Below are 13,859 nucleotides of genomic sequence, written 5' to 3' on the forward strand. Positions count from 1 at the left end.
ACTTATTTCAGTTAATCAGGCCAATCTTTTCCTGCCAAAACTAACAAACAAACAAAAACATTAAGGATACAGATTTTAACAACCCAATTTAAAAGTTTGATTTAACATATATATTATATAAAACTCAAGAAGTGGAGAATACATATAATTTTAAGCACATATGGCATAGTTTGAAAATCAACCACCTACTGGATCATAATGTAAGTCAACACATTTGAAATGATTTATCATCATATAGCCCAAATTCTATGACCACGATACAATTAGAGTAGAAATAGATGAATCATGAAATCCCATAAATGTGGAAATTAAGAAACACATGTCTAAATAACTCACATTTCAAAAAAAGAAATGATAGAAAATTTAAAATATTAAGAAACAAATGCTACAATATTAAAATTAAAACTTGTAAGATGCAGCTAAAGAGGTACTCATAGGTAAATATACAGCCATAAAATGCTTACACTAGAAAACAAGAAATATTATCTAAATTAAGTATCCAAATTAAGAAGTTAGAAAAAGTAAAACTTTATCAATCCAAAGTAGAATAATACTAAAGATTAGAGCAGAAATGTTGTACTGGAACACAGAAATTTACAGATAACATTATGGAAATCACAGAAACAGTACCAAATGTAGATGAGGCTGGGAGCAGTGGCTCACGCCTGTAATCCCAGCACTTTGGGAAGCCAAAGAGAACAGATCACCTGAGGTCAGAAGTTCAAGACCAGCCTGACTAACATGGTAAAATCCCATCTCTACTCAAAATACAAAAATTAGTCAGGTGTGGTGGTGCATGCCTGTAATCCCAGTCACTCAGGAGGCTGAGGCAGGACAATCACTTGTACCCGGGAGGCGGAGGGTGCAGTGAGTCGAGATCGTGCCACTACACTCCAGCCTGGGCAACAGAGCAAGACTCTGTCTCAAAAAAAAAAAAGTAGATGAAACATTGATATATAACAAGTGACATATCAAATAAGGTGGAAAAATAATCCAGCTAGGAAAAAAAAAGCCATAAGGGGAAAAAAATGAAATTAGATTCGTTTCCTGACTCACACCAAATATACAAACAAAACAAGGACAAAAAAGGTTTTTCAGAGTGACTGAAATGTGAGAAGTAAAACTTGAAAACTGAACAATTTTCTGATCTAGGGATAGTGAATAACTTACAAACAATAATATAATATAAAATTCCAAAAACTAAATTGTATTAAAATTAGGAATTTATTTATTAAACCTCACTCTAAAGAAAATAAAAAGACAAGCTGCACACTGTGGGATATTTACAAAAGATATGTAACACACAGTCTCCAAAGATAACCACCATTAATTGATTGATATACATGGATGCTACTCCACTCATCAAAAAGTGGGGTCTATTTCTCCTCTTTTTGAATCTGGGCTGGTCTTAGTGAATTCCTTTGACCAACAGAATACTGTGAAAATAATATTAGCCAGTTCTAGGCCCAGCCCTTAAGAAACCTGCCAGCTTTCACTTTCCCTTTTAAAGCTATCCACTATGTGGGAAGTCTGACTACCCTGAGATGACCATGACCACCCAAGTCAGCCACATGGAATAGTATGTGAGAAAGCACTAAAGCACCATGTAAGTGAAGCTTTCTTCGCTTCAGCCCAGATCAGCCATCAAATGAATGCAGCCAGCTGAATGAGTGCAATGCCATATGGAGCAGTAAAACTACTCAGCTCAGTCTAGAATCAAGAGAAACTGTTGTTAATTGAAGCTACAAGAGTTTAAGGTGGTTTGTCACACAGTAATAGACAACTGAAATAACATTTAACATTTATTTGACAAAGGATTCATCTGCCTCCATGGTTTAGTCACCTCCCACCAGGCCCCTCCTCCAACACAAAGAAATACAATACAACAAGAGATGTGGGTGGGGACACTGAGCCAAACCATATAAAAGAAGTTCATAGATAAAAAATATTGTTCAATATTCTGTCTTGTGTTATACAGTGGGTTTGCAGATGTTTATTACTTCAACATGTTTTCTGATTAGTTCTGTTTTGTTTTTTTTTTTTTGAGACGGAGTCTTGCTCTGTCACCCAGGCTGGAGTGCAGTGGTGCAATCTCAGCTCGCTACAAGCTCCACCTCCCAGGTTCACGCCATTGTCCTGCCTCAGCCTCCCGAGCAGCTGGGACAACAGGCGCCCGCCACCAAACCCAGCTAATTTTTTTTGTGTGTGTATTTTTACTAGAGACGGGGTTTCACCATGTTAGTCAGGATGGTCTCAATCTCCTGACCTTGTGATCCACCTGCCTGGGCCTCCCAAAGTGCTGGAATTACAGGCGTGAACCACCACGCCTGGCCGTTTTTTGATTAGTTTAAAAGGGCCATGCCAAGATTAATGATGACAAGGTATAGGGGAAAAGGATTAGAGTATAATCCAGTGAATCTGAGGGTTCTACTTACTCTGTCAAAGTAAAAAGACTAAAAGTGTATTGTTTAACTGGCTTGTGAGACAACAGATGCCAGAAGACAATAAATTAATATCCTCAAAATGCTGAGAAGAAAATAACTGTCAGTCAAGTATTTTATTTTTAAAATTGTTATTTCTTTTTTAACGAGGTAAAATATACATATATAATTTACCATCTTTAGCATTTTTACATGTATAGTTCAGTGGTAATAAATATATTTATTCCTCTTTTTCAATTCATCCCCCTCCCCTTCCTGGCCTCCGGTAACTACCGTTCTACTCTATTTGCATGAGAGTCATTTTTTTTGCTCCCACATATGAGTGAGAACATGTGATATCCGTCTTTCTGTGCTTGGCTTATTTCTTTTAGCATAATAGCCACTAGTTCCATTCACATTGCTGTAAACAACAGGGTTCTTTTTTATGGCTGAATAGTATTCCATTTTGTATACATACCACATTTTCCTTTTTTTTTTTTAATATTATACTTTAAGTTCTAGGGTACATGTGCACAACGTGTAGATTTGTTACATATGTATACATGTGCCATGTTGGTGTGTTGCACCCATTAACTTGTCATTTACATTAGGTATATCTCCTAATGCTATCCCTTCCCACCCCCCCACAATAGGACCTGGTGTGTGATGATCCCCTTCCTGTGTCCAAGTGATCTCATTGTTCATTTCCCACCTATGAGTGAGAACATGTGGTGTTTGGTTTTCTATTCTTGCGAGCATTTGCTGAGAATGATGGTTTCCAGCTGCATCCATGTCCCTACAAAGGACATGAACTCATCCTTTCTTATGGCTGCATAGTATTCCATGGAGTATACGTGCCACATTTTCTTAATCCAGTCTGTCACTGATGGATATTTGGGCTGATTCCAAGTCTTTGCTATTGTGAATAGTGCCGCAATAAACATACATGTGCATGTGTCTTTATAACAGCATGATTTATAATCCTTTGGGTATATCCTCAGTAATGGGATGGCTGGGTCAAATGGTATTTCTAGTTCTAGATCCTTGAGGAATTGCCACACTGTTTTCCATAATGGTTGAATTAGTTTACAGTCCCACCAACAGTGTAAAAGTGTTCCTATTTCTCCACATCCTCTCCAGCACCTGTTGTTTCCTGATTTTTTAATGATTGCCATTCTAACTGGTATGAGATGGTATCTCATTGTGGTTTTGATTTACATTTCTCTGATGGCCAGTGATGATGAGCATTTTTTCATGTGTCTGTTGGCTGTATGAATGTCTTCTTTTGAGAAGTGTCTGTTCACATCCTTTGCCCACTTTTTGATGGGGTTTTTTGTTTTCTTCTTGTAAATTTGTTTGAGTTCTTTATAGGTTCTGGATATCAGCCCTTTGTCAGATGAGTAGATTGCAAAAATTTTCTCCCATTCTATAGGTTGCCTGTTCACTCTGATGGTAGTTTGTTTTGCTGTGCAGAAGCTCTTTAGTTTAATTAGATCCCATTTGTCAATTTTGGCTTTTGTTGCCATTGCTTTTGGTGTTTTAGACATGAAGTCCTTGCCCATGCCTATGTCCTGAATGGTATTACCTAGGGTTTCTTCTAGGGTTTTTATGGTTTTAGGTCTAACATTTAAGTCTCTAATCCATCTTGAATTAATTTTCATATAAGGAGTAAGGAAAGGATCCAGTTTCAGCTTTCTACTTATGGCTAGCCAATTTTCCCAGCACCATTTATTAAATAGGGAATCCTTTCCCCATTTCTAGTTTTTCTCAGGTTTGTCAAAGATCAGATGGCTGTAGATGTGTGGTATTATTTCTGAGGGCTCTGTTCTGTTCCATTGGTCTATATCTCTGTTTTGGTACCAGTACCATGCTGTTTTGGTTACTGTAGCCTTGTAGTATAGTTTGAAGTCAAGTAGTGTGATGCCTCCAGCTTTGTTCTTTTGACTTTAGGATTGTCTTGGCAATGCGGGCTCTTTTGTGGTTCCATAGGAACTTTAAAGCAGTTTTTCCAATTCTGTGATGAAAGTCGTTGGTAGCTTAATGGGGATGGCATTGAATCTATAAATTACCTTGGGCAGTATGACCATTTTCACAATATTGATTCTTCCTATCCATGAGCATGGTATGTTCTTCCATTTGTTTGTGTCCTCTTTTATTTCACTGAGCAGTGGTTTGTAGTTCTCCTTGAAGAGGTCCTTTACATCCCTTGTAAGTTGGATTCCTAGGTATTTTATTCTCTTTGAAGCTATTGTGAATGGGAATTCATTCATGATTTGGTTGTTTGTCTGTTACTGGTGTATAAGAATACTTATGATTTATGCACATTGATTTGGTATCCTGAGACTATGCTGAAGTTGCTTAGCTTAAGGAGATATTGGGCTAAGACGATGGGGTTTTCTAAATATATAATCATGTTATCTGCAAACACGGACAATTTGACTTCCTCTTTTCCTAACTGAATACCCTTGATTTCTTTCTCTTGCCTGATTGCCCTAGCCAGAACTTCCAACACTATGTTGAATAGGAGTAGTGAGAGAGGGCATCCCTGTCTTGTGCTGGTTTTCAAAGGGAATTTTTCCAGTTTTTGCCCATTCAGTATGATATTGGCTGTGGGTTTGTCATAAATAGCTCTGATTATTTTTAGGTACGTTCCATCAATACTGAATTTATTAAGCATTTTTAGCATGAAGGGCTATTGAATTTTGTCAAAAGCCTTTCCTGCATCTATTGAGATAATCATGTGGTTCTTGTCTTTGGTTCTGTTTATATGCTGGATTACGTTTATTGATTTGTGAATGTTGAACCAGCCTTGCATCCCAGGGATGAAGCCCACTTGATCATGGTGGATAAGCTTTTTGATGTGCTGCTGAATCCGGTTTGCCAGTATTTTATTGAGGATTTTTGCATCGATGTTCATCAGAGATATTGGTCTAAAATTCTCTTTTTTTGTTGTGTCTCTGCCAGGCTTTGGTATCAGGATGATGTTGGCCTCATAAAATGAGTTAGGGAGGATTCCCTCTTTTTCTATTGATTGGAATAGTTTCAGAAGGAATGGTACCAACTCCTCCTTGTATCTCTGGTAGAATTCGGCTGTGAATCTGTCTGGTCCTGGACTTTTTTGGTTGGTAGGCTATTAATTATTGCCTCAATTTCAGGGCCTGCTATTGGTCTATTCAGGGATTCAACTTCTTCCTGGTTTAGTCTTGGGAGTGTGTAAGTGTGGTATGTTCCTTCTATACCCATTTTGATGAGGATGTTTATCACAAAAGGATGTTTAATTTTATAAAATGCTTTTTGACAACTAATCAAATAATCATGTGATTTTTGTTCCTGGTTCTGTTAATGTGATGTATAACATTTACTGATTTGTGTATGTTGAACCATCTTTACATCCCTGGCAAGAATCTCAGTTGAACATGGTGAATAATATTTTTTATGTGTTGTTGAATTCGTTTTGCTAGAATTTTGTTGAGAATTTCTGCATTTATCTTCATCAGTGATACTTGCGTACAGTTTTCCTTTTTTGTGTGTCCTTCTCTGGTTTGGGCTTCAGGGTAATGCCAGCCTTGTAGAATGAGGTTGGAAGTATTCCCTCCTCTTCACTTTTCTTGAAGGATTGGAGTAGGATTAGTATTAGTTATTCTTTAAATGTTTGGTAGAATTCAGCAGTGAAGGCATCAGGTCCCAGGCTTTTCTTTGATGGGGGACTTTTTATTACAGCTTTGAACTTGTTACTATTAGTTCGTTGATGTTCTCTCTTTCTTCATGGTTCAATCTTAATAGGTTGTATATGTCCAGGGATTTATCCGTTTCTTCTAGGTTTTCCTTTTTTTTTTTTTTTTTTTTGTCATGCAGTTGTTCATAATAATCTCTAATGATTCTTTATGTTTCTTTGGTATCAGTTGTAGTGTCTCCTTTTCATTTCTGATTTTGTTTATTTAGGTCTTTTCTCTCTCCTTTTCTGGTTTGTCTTGCTGGTGGTTGTGGTTTATCAATTATCAATTTTATTTCTTTTCAAATGATCAACTTTTCATTTCATTGATCCTCTTTATGTTTTTTAGTCACTATTTCATTTAGATCTGATCTTCATTATTTCTTTTCTTCTACTAATTTAGGGTTTGATTTGTCTTTGCTTTTCTAATTCCTTGAGGTACATCATTAGATTGTTAATTAGTCATCTTTCTACTTTTTTTCATGTAGGTATTCATTGCTATAAAATTCCCCATTAGCACTTATTTTGATATATTCCACAGGTTTTGGTATGTTATGTTTCCATTTTCATTTGTTTCAAAAATTTTTTTTGTTTCTGTCTTAATTTCTTCATTGACTCACTGGTCATTCAGGAGCAAGTTGTTAAATTTCCATGTATTTTTATAGTTTCCATAGTTGTTCTTATTACTTTCTAGTTTTATTCCAATGTGGTCAAAAAAAGATACTTGATTTTTATTTTTAAAAATGTGTTGAGACTTGTTTTGTGGCCTAATAATCTAGTCTGTCCTAGAGAATATTCCATGTGCTAATGAGAATATGTATTCTGCAGTTGTTGGACAGAACGTTCTGTAAATGTTTGTTAAGTTCATTTGGTCTAAGTCCAGTTCAAATCTAATGTTTCTTTTTTGATTTTCTGTCTAGATAATCTGTCTAATACTGAGAGTGGGGTATTGAAGTCCCCTACTATTATTGTATGGCAGTCTTTATAGCTAGTAATATTTGCTTTATTAATATGGGTGCTCCAGTGTTGGTTGCATATATTTAGAACTGTTGTATCTTCCTGCTGGATTAATTCCTTTATCATTATATAATGACCTTGTCTTTTCTACTATTCTTGACTTAAAGTCTGTTTTATCTAAGTATGGCTACTCCTACTCCCTTTTGGTTTCCATTTGCATGGAATATCCTTTTCTATCCCTTTACTTTCAATCTATATGTGTCGTTACTGATAAGGTGAGTTTCTTGTAAGCAGCATATAGCTGAATCTTTTTAAAAATCCATTCAGCTATTCTGTATCTTTTAAGTGAATAATTTAATCCACTTATGTTGAAAGTTATTATTGACATGTGAGGCTTTGTTCCTGTCATATTGTGAATTGTATTTTGGTTGTTTTATATATTCTTTGTTCCTTTATTTTTCTCTTTTTGTTGTTGTGGTTTGGCGGATTTCTGCCGTGGTATCATTTGAGTCCTTTCCCTTCCTCCTCTGTGTGATTGCTTTACCACTGAGTTTTATACTTTCATGTGTGTTCATGATGATAAATGTCATCCTTTTACTTTCAGGTTTAAGACTCCCTTGAGCACTTCTTAGGGGACCAATTTTGTGATCCTGAATTCCTTCAGCATTTATCTAGGAATGACTCCCATTTCTCCTTCACTTCACTTTAGCTGATATAATATTCTCTGTTGGCATTATTTTTTCTTTTAGCACTTTGAATATATCATTCATTCTTTTCTAGCCTGTAAGGTTTCTGCAGAGAAATCTATAGTAATCTAATGGGGTTTCCTTTATAGGTGACAAGGCTCTTTTCTCCTGGTGTTTTTAAGATTCTTTCTTTATCTTTGACTTTAGACGGTCTGATCATAATGTGCCGTAGGGATCTTTCCACATTGTTCCTGCCTGAGGATCACAGAGCCTCTAGTGTCTGAATGTCTAAATCTCTTGCTAGACTTGGAAAATTTTTATCTAGTATTTTGCAAAACAGGTTTTCTAATCCTTTCTCTCTTTGCCCTTGGGAATATCAATAATTCATAACTTTTGTCACTTTATGTTGTCCCAAATGTTATGAAGGCTTTGCTTATTCTTTTTTATACTTCTTTATTTTTTCTGACTGAATTATTTCAAAACACTTATCTTTAAGTTCTGAGATTCTTTTTTCTACCTGATTTAATCAATTGTTGAAGCTTTCAAATGTATTTTGTATTTCCTTCAGTAAATTCTTCAGTTCCAGAATTTTTATTTGTTTCTTTTCAAAAGAATCTTATCTCTTTAGGAAATTTCTCATTCATGCCCTAAATTATTCTTCTGATTTATTTGTATTTTTTTAACAATCCTCTTGTATGTCACTGAGATTCTTTAAAATCAATATTGAGTTCCATGTCTGAGATTTTGAAAATTTTTTTATTAAGGTCTACTGATGGAGGATTACTGTGTTCCTTCAGAGGTGTCATATGTCCTTGCTTTTGCATGTTTTTTATGTTTTTATGCTAATATCTGTGCATCTGGTATAACAGTCACTTCTTCCTATTTTTGAATTTACTTTCATAGGGAAGGACTTTTTCCTGAAGATGTATCTATGGTACTGGCTGGTACGGTACTTTGGCTTTGAGTCTGCGTGTGGGTATTAGTGTAGTCTCCGCATGATTTCTTTGGCTGTAAACAATGTTAGTGGTATCTGTAATACACAAGAACACAACAACAACAAAAAAGAAAACAAGAGGTCAATATCCCTGATGAACACAGATGCAAAACTCCTCAGCAAAATACTAGGAAACCAAATCCAACAGCACATCAAAAAAAAAAAAATACACCATGATCAAGTGGGATTTATGTCAGGAGAGCAAGGATGGTTTAATATACGCAAATCAATAAACATGATACATCACATCAACAGAATGAAGGACAAAAGTCATTTGATAATCTCAATAAATGCAGAACAAGCATTTGACAAAATTCATCGCTTCATGATAAAAACTCTCAACAAACCAGGCATAAAAGGAACATACCTCAAAGTAACAAAGGCCACATAGGATAGACCCATAGCTAACATCATACTGAATGGATTAAAGTTGAAAACCTTTCCTACAACAACTGAAACAAGATAAGGATGTCCCCTTTCACCACTCTCATTCAACCTCATACTGGAAGTCCTAGCTAGAACATTCAGGCCAGAGCAAGATATAAAAGGCATCCAAATTGGTAAAAAAGAAAATCAAATGGTCCCTCTCTGTTGATCATATGATTTTATATCTAGAAATACCTAAAAACTCCACCAAATAACGCTTAGATTTTATAGATGAATTCAGTAAAGTTGCAGGATACAAAATCAATGTACAAAAATCAGTAGCATTTCTATACACTAATAATGACCTAGCCAAGAAATAAATCAAGACGGCAATCTAATTTTCAATAGCCACAAAAGAAAAATACCTAAAAATAAATTTAACCAAAGAGGTAAAAGATCTCTACATAAAAAACTATAAAACACTAACGAAAGAAATTGAATATGACACAAACTAATGAAAAAGCATCCCATGCTGATGGATAGGAAGAATTAATATCATTTAAATGACCATATTGCCAAAAGCAATTTACAGATTCAGTGCAATTCCCATCAAAATACCAATATCATTCTTAACAGAATTAGAAAAAAAAAATCCCCCAAATTCATATGGAATCAAAAAAGAGCCTGAACAGTCAAAGAAATCCTGAGTAAAAAGAACAAAGCTGGAGGCATCACATTACCTGACTCCAAAATATACTGCAAAGCTATAATAACCCAAACTGTATGGCATTGGTATAAAAAGAGACACACAGACCAATTGTACCAAATAAAGAACCAAGAATTAAAGCCACATATTTATAGCCAACTGACTTGCAACAAAACTGACAAGAACCTACATTGGAAAAAGCATACCCTTTTCAATAAATGATGCCTGGAAAACTGGACAGCCACATGCAGAAGAATGAAAGTGGACCACTATGTCTTATTACATACAAATATCATCTCAAAATGGATTAAGGACTTAAATGTAAGATCCAAAACTAGGGAAAACTCTCCTGGGCATTGGTCTAGGCAAATAATTTGTGACTAAGATCTCAAAAGCACAGGCAATAAAAATAAAAATAGATAAATGGGACTTAAACTAGAAAGTTTCTACACAGCAAAACAAATAATCAACAGACTGAAAAAACAGCCTGTTGAATGCGAGAAAAAAATTGCAAACTATTCATTTGACAGGGAACTAAGATCCATAATATACAAGGAACTGAAACAATTCAACAGGAAAAGCACAAACAATCCCATTAAAAAGTATGCAAAGGACATGCATAGACATTTCTCAAAATAAGACATGTAACCAGCCAATAGGTATATGAAAAAAATGCTCAACACCACTAATCAGAGAAATGCAAATCAAAAACCAGAATGAGATACCATCCTATCCCAGTCAGAATGGCTATTAATAAAAAGTCAAAGTCAAAAAATAACAGATGTTGGTAAGGATGTGGAGAAAAGGGAACTCTTATACACTGTTACTGGGTATGTAAACTAGTACAGCCACTATGGAAAGCAGTAGGGAGAGTTCTCAAAAAACTAAAAATACAATTACCATTCAATTCAGCAATTCACTACTGAGTATCTACCCAAAGTAAAAGAAATTAATATATAAAAGGAATACCTGAATTCACACATTTATTGCAGCAGTATTCACAAAAGCAAAGATACAGAATTAACCTAAGTGTCCATTGATGGATGAATGGATAAAAAATGTGGTACATATATACAAAATGAAATACTATTCAGCCATAAAAAAGAATGAAATCATATCATTTGCAGTAACATAGATGGAACTGGAAGTTATTAAGTGAATTAAGTCAGACACAAAAAGACAAATGCCATGTTCTCATTTATATGTGGGAGCTACAAAATTTGAATAAAATTTAAGTTTAAAATTTGAATAATATATGAAAGTAGAGAGTGGAAAAATAGATAACAGAGACTAAGAAGAGTGAATGGCAAGAAGGGGGAGGATGAACGAAAGTGGGCTTAAGGATACAAAGACTCAGTAAGATATAAGGAATAAATTCAGTGTTTGATAGTGGAGTAAAATGACTATACTTAATACAAATATATTGTACTCAGGTCATGGACAACCTAAGTACGGTAATTTGGTCACTACACATTAGATACATGTACCAACATTTCTCATGTACCTCATAATTTGGTACAAATAAAAACATTTAAATGCAAAAATATTTTTTAATAATAAATCATAACTTCTTGTAACATTTTTACTTTATAAACTTTATTTCTTACTCTTTTGTAATAATACTTAGCTTATTGTACAGCTAAGTATTATTGTACAGCTGTACAGAAATATTTCTTTTCTTTATATCCTTATTCTACTAGTATAGGCATTGTTCTATTTTAAAATTTTATTTTACTTTTTAAACTTTTTAATTATAAACTAAGATACAAACACACACATTAGCCTAGGCCTAGACAGGATCAGTATCACCAATATCACTGTCTTTCAACTCCGCATCTTGTCCCACTAGGTCTCTGGGGTAATAACACCTGGAACTGTCATCTCCTATGATAACAATGCCTTCTTCTGGAATATGCAATCCAGCACTTTGGGAGGCCAAGGCAGGCAGGTCACGAGGTCAGGAGACCGAGATCATCCCGGCTAACACGGTGAAACCCCGTCTCTACTAAAACTACAAAAAATTAACCGGGCGTCGTGGCGTACGCCTGTAGTCCCAGCCACTCTGGAGGCTGAGGCAGGAGAATGGCATGAAACCAAGAGGCGGAGTTTGCAGTGAGCCCAGACCCTGCCACACTGCACTCCAGCCTGGGTGACAGAGCGAGACTCCAACTCAAAAAAAAAAAAAAGTATGGTATAGTAAATACATAAGAAAGTAACATACTCATCTATTATTATCAAGTACTATATACTGTACGTAATTGTATGTGCTAACTTTTATGACTGGCAGCACAGTTTACAACAGCATCACCACAAACACATAATGCCTTGACTATGACATCACCAGGCAACAGGAATTTTTCAACTCCATTATAATCTCACAGGACTACCGCTGTTATGAGGCACATGGCTGTATATGTACACATATTTCCTAGCCTAGTCTATCCCACAAATGCAAGTAAAATATCCATTAGTGTCCTTAATGTAATTCATCAACTTCTTAGAAAAGTTATATCTCTACATAAAAAATCACTTATAATCATCCGTATATATTTGTGTTGAGTGTGTATATATACACATTATACAGTAAGTGATGGCAAGGTTTTTCAACGAGCTCATTATTCGTTTATAAATGGAAAAGAAAAAAAAAAAAAAACCTCAGAAATACAGGAATAGAAGAGAACGCGGCCCGCCTGAGGGAGAGCAACTAAGGAGACCCTCGCGTTAAGAGCAACTCAGAAGACCCTCGCGTTGAGAGCTCCTGCGGTCGGGACCCCCTGCGTGGCCGGCGCCGGGCGCTGGGTGGATGGGCCAGCATCTGCCTGGTGAGGGTTCCGCGCGGGGACTCGGAGGCGCTCCCAGAGCAGCTGGGGAGCGCCCAGGCACTCCGCGCCCACGCAGCCCTCGCAGTACGACACCGGCGGCCCCACGCGCCGCCCGCCCGCCGACCGCCGGCAGGAAGACGCGGACGACCTTACCCGCCTCGCTGGGGTCCCACGGCCCACGGCCCTTCCTGGAAGCTACGGAGGTCCGGCCCGCCCACGCCGGAGAGCGCCAGGCGAGGGTGAATGGGACTGACCGCGCAGCACAGCCCTACGACGCCAGGTTCCGACGCCTCCTGGTCGTAACCGCCTGACCGAGCGCCCCGCCTGAGCCCAGGCGAAGAGGCCAGAATGGGGGTGGGGTCCCGAACGCGGCGCAACGGATCCTGGGTGCCGGGCAGGTGATGGGGCGCCCCGGCTCTTGCGAGATTCCACCGCGGTTACGCGGCGGCTCCCGACGTGAAACCGACGGTGCTGGGGGCAAGGGGGTTGTTGAGAGTGCAGAGAGTGGCCCAGAAGTGTGCGCTGAAGGCAGATCAGATATGGTGCCCAAGTTAAAGACTCTAGTCTGACCTGCATACCTACCTGAGTATGGCCTAAAGGCGGGAGAAACGTGTGCCTTTACAGAACAGGTGGCTCTGAGACCTCTGAAAGAGGTGACTCACACTTAAGATTTTCACAACTCGTGGGCGTGAACTTTCATTAAAAAGCCTCACTTACTAGTGAAGGATCGTATATATGCAATAAAACAGGTCTAAGAGGTCTTCTAAGATAAAAATAATTACATATAAAAATACCCCATTTCTTTTTAAACGTCTTATAAAAATTTAATAAGTTAATGTTCTATATTTCACTCACTCAACAGCTACAATATTTATTGAGCGCTTACTATGTGTCAGGCACTGAGCTAGGCACAAAAAACACCTGGGTGACTTCATATTTCTTGGTGGGATCCACAGGAAAAAAAAAAACAGTGTAGAGATTTGTTGGGGCCTATTATATCTAAGGCTGTGATTAATATTTTAAAAATCAGCTTCCCATTTTTATTATAATATTTAATAAGTTTGAAAGTGTAACCATTCCGCATATTACAATAAAATCTATGTATGAATTTGAATCTTTGAGAAGCTGTTTGGTAAGAGGGTTTAGGTGTTGGGGTGGGTAAGGAAATATGTCACTTTTAAAAGGAAAATCCTTTT

At 37.0% G+C, this 13,859-nt stretch overlaps 1 protein-coding gene across 2 annotated transcripts in view; it reads right to left on the minus strand.

Moving 5' to 3' along the window:
• Positions 1-12,995, minus strand: part of DNAH14 (dynein axonemal heavy chain 14) — a 507,005-nt gene extending 494,010 nt beyond the window's left edge. For both annotated transcript variants that reach the window (XM_025393377.1, XM_025393378.1), the window contains exon 1: positions 12,817-12,995. The gene's annotated coding sequence lies outside the window, so the exon portion shown is untranslated. The remainder of the gene's footprint in view (positions 1-12,816) is intronic.
• Positions 12,996-13,859: the final 864 nt, after the last annotated feature.

Source organism: Theropithecus gelada, chromosome 1 (assembly GCF_003255815.1).
Source record: "Theropithecus gelada isolate Dixy chromosome 1, Tgel_1.0, whole genome shotgun sequence".
NCBI lineage: Eukaryota > Metazoa > Chordata > Mammalia > Primates > Cercopithecidae > Theropithecus > Theropithecus gelada.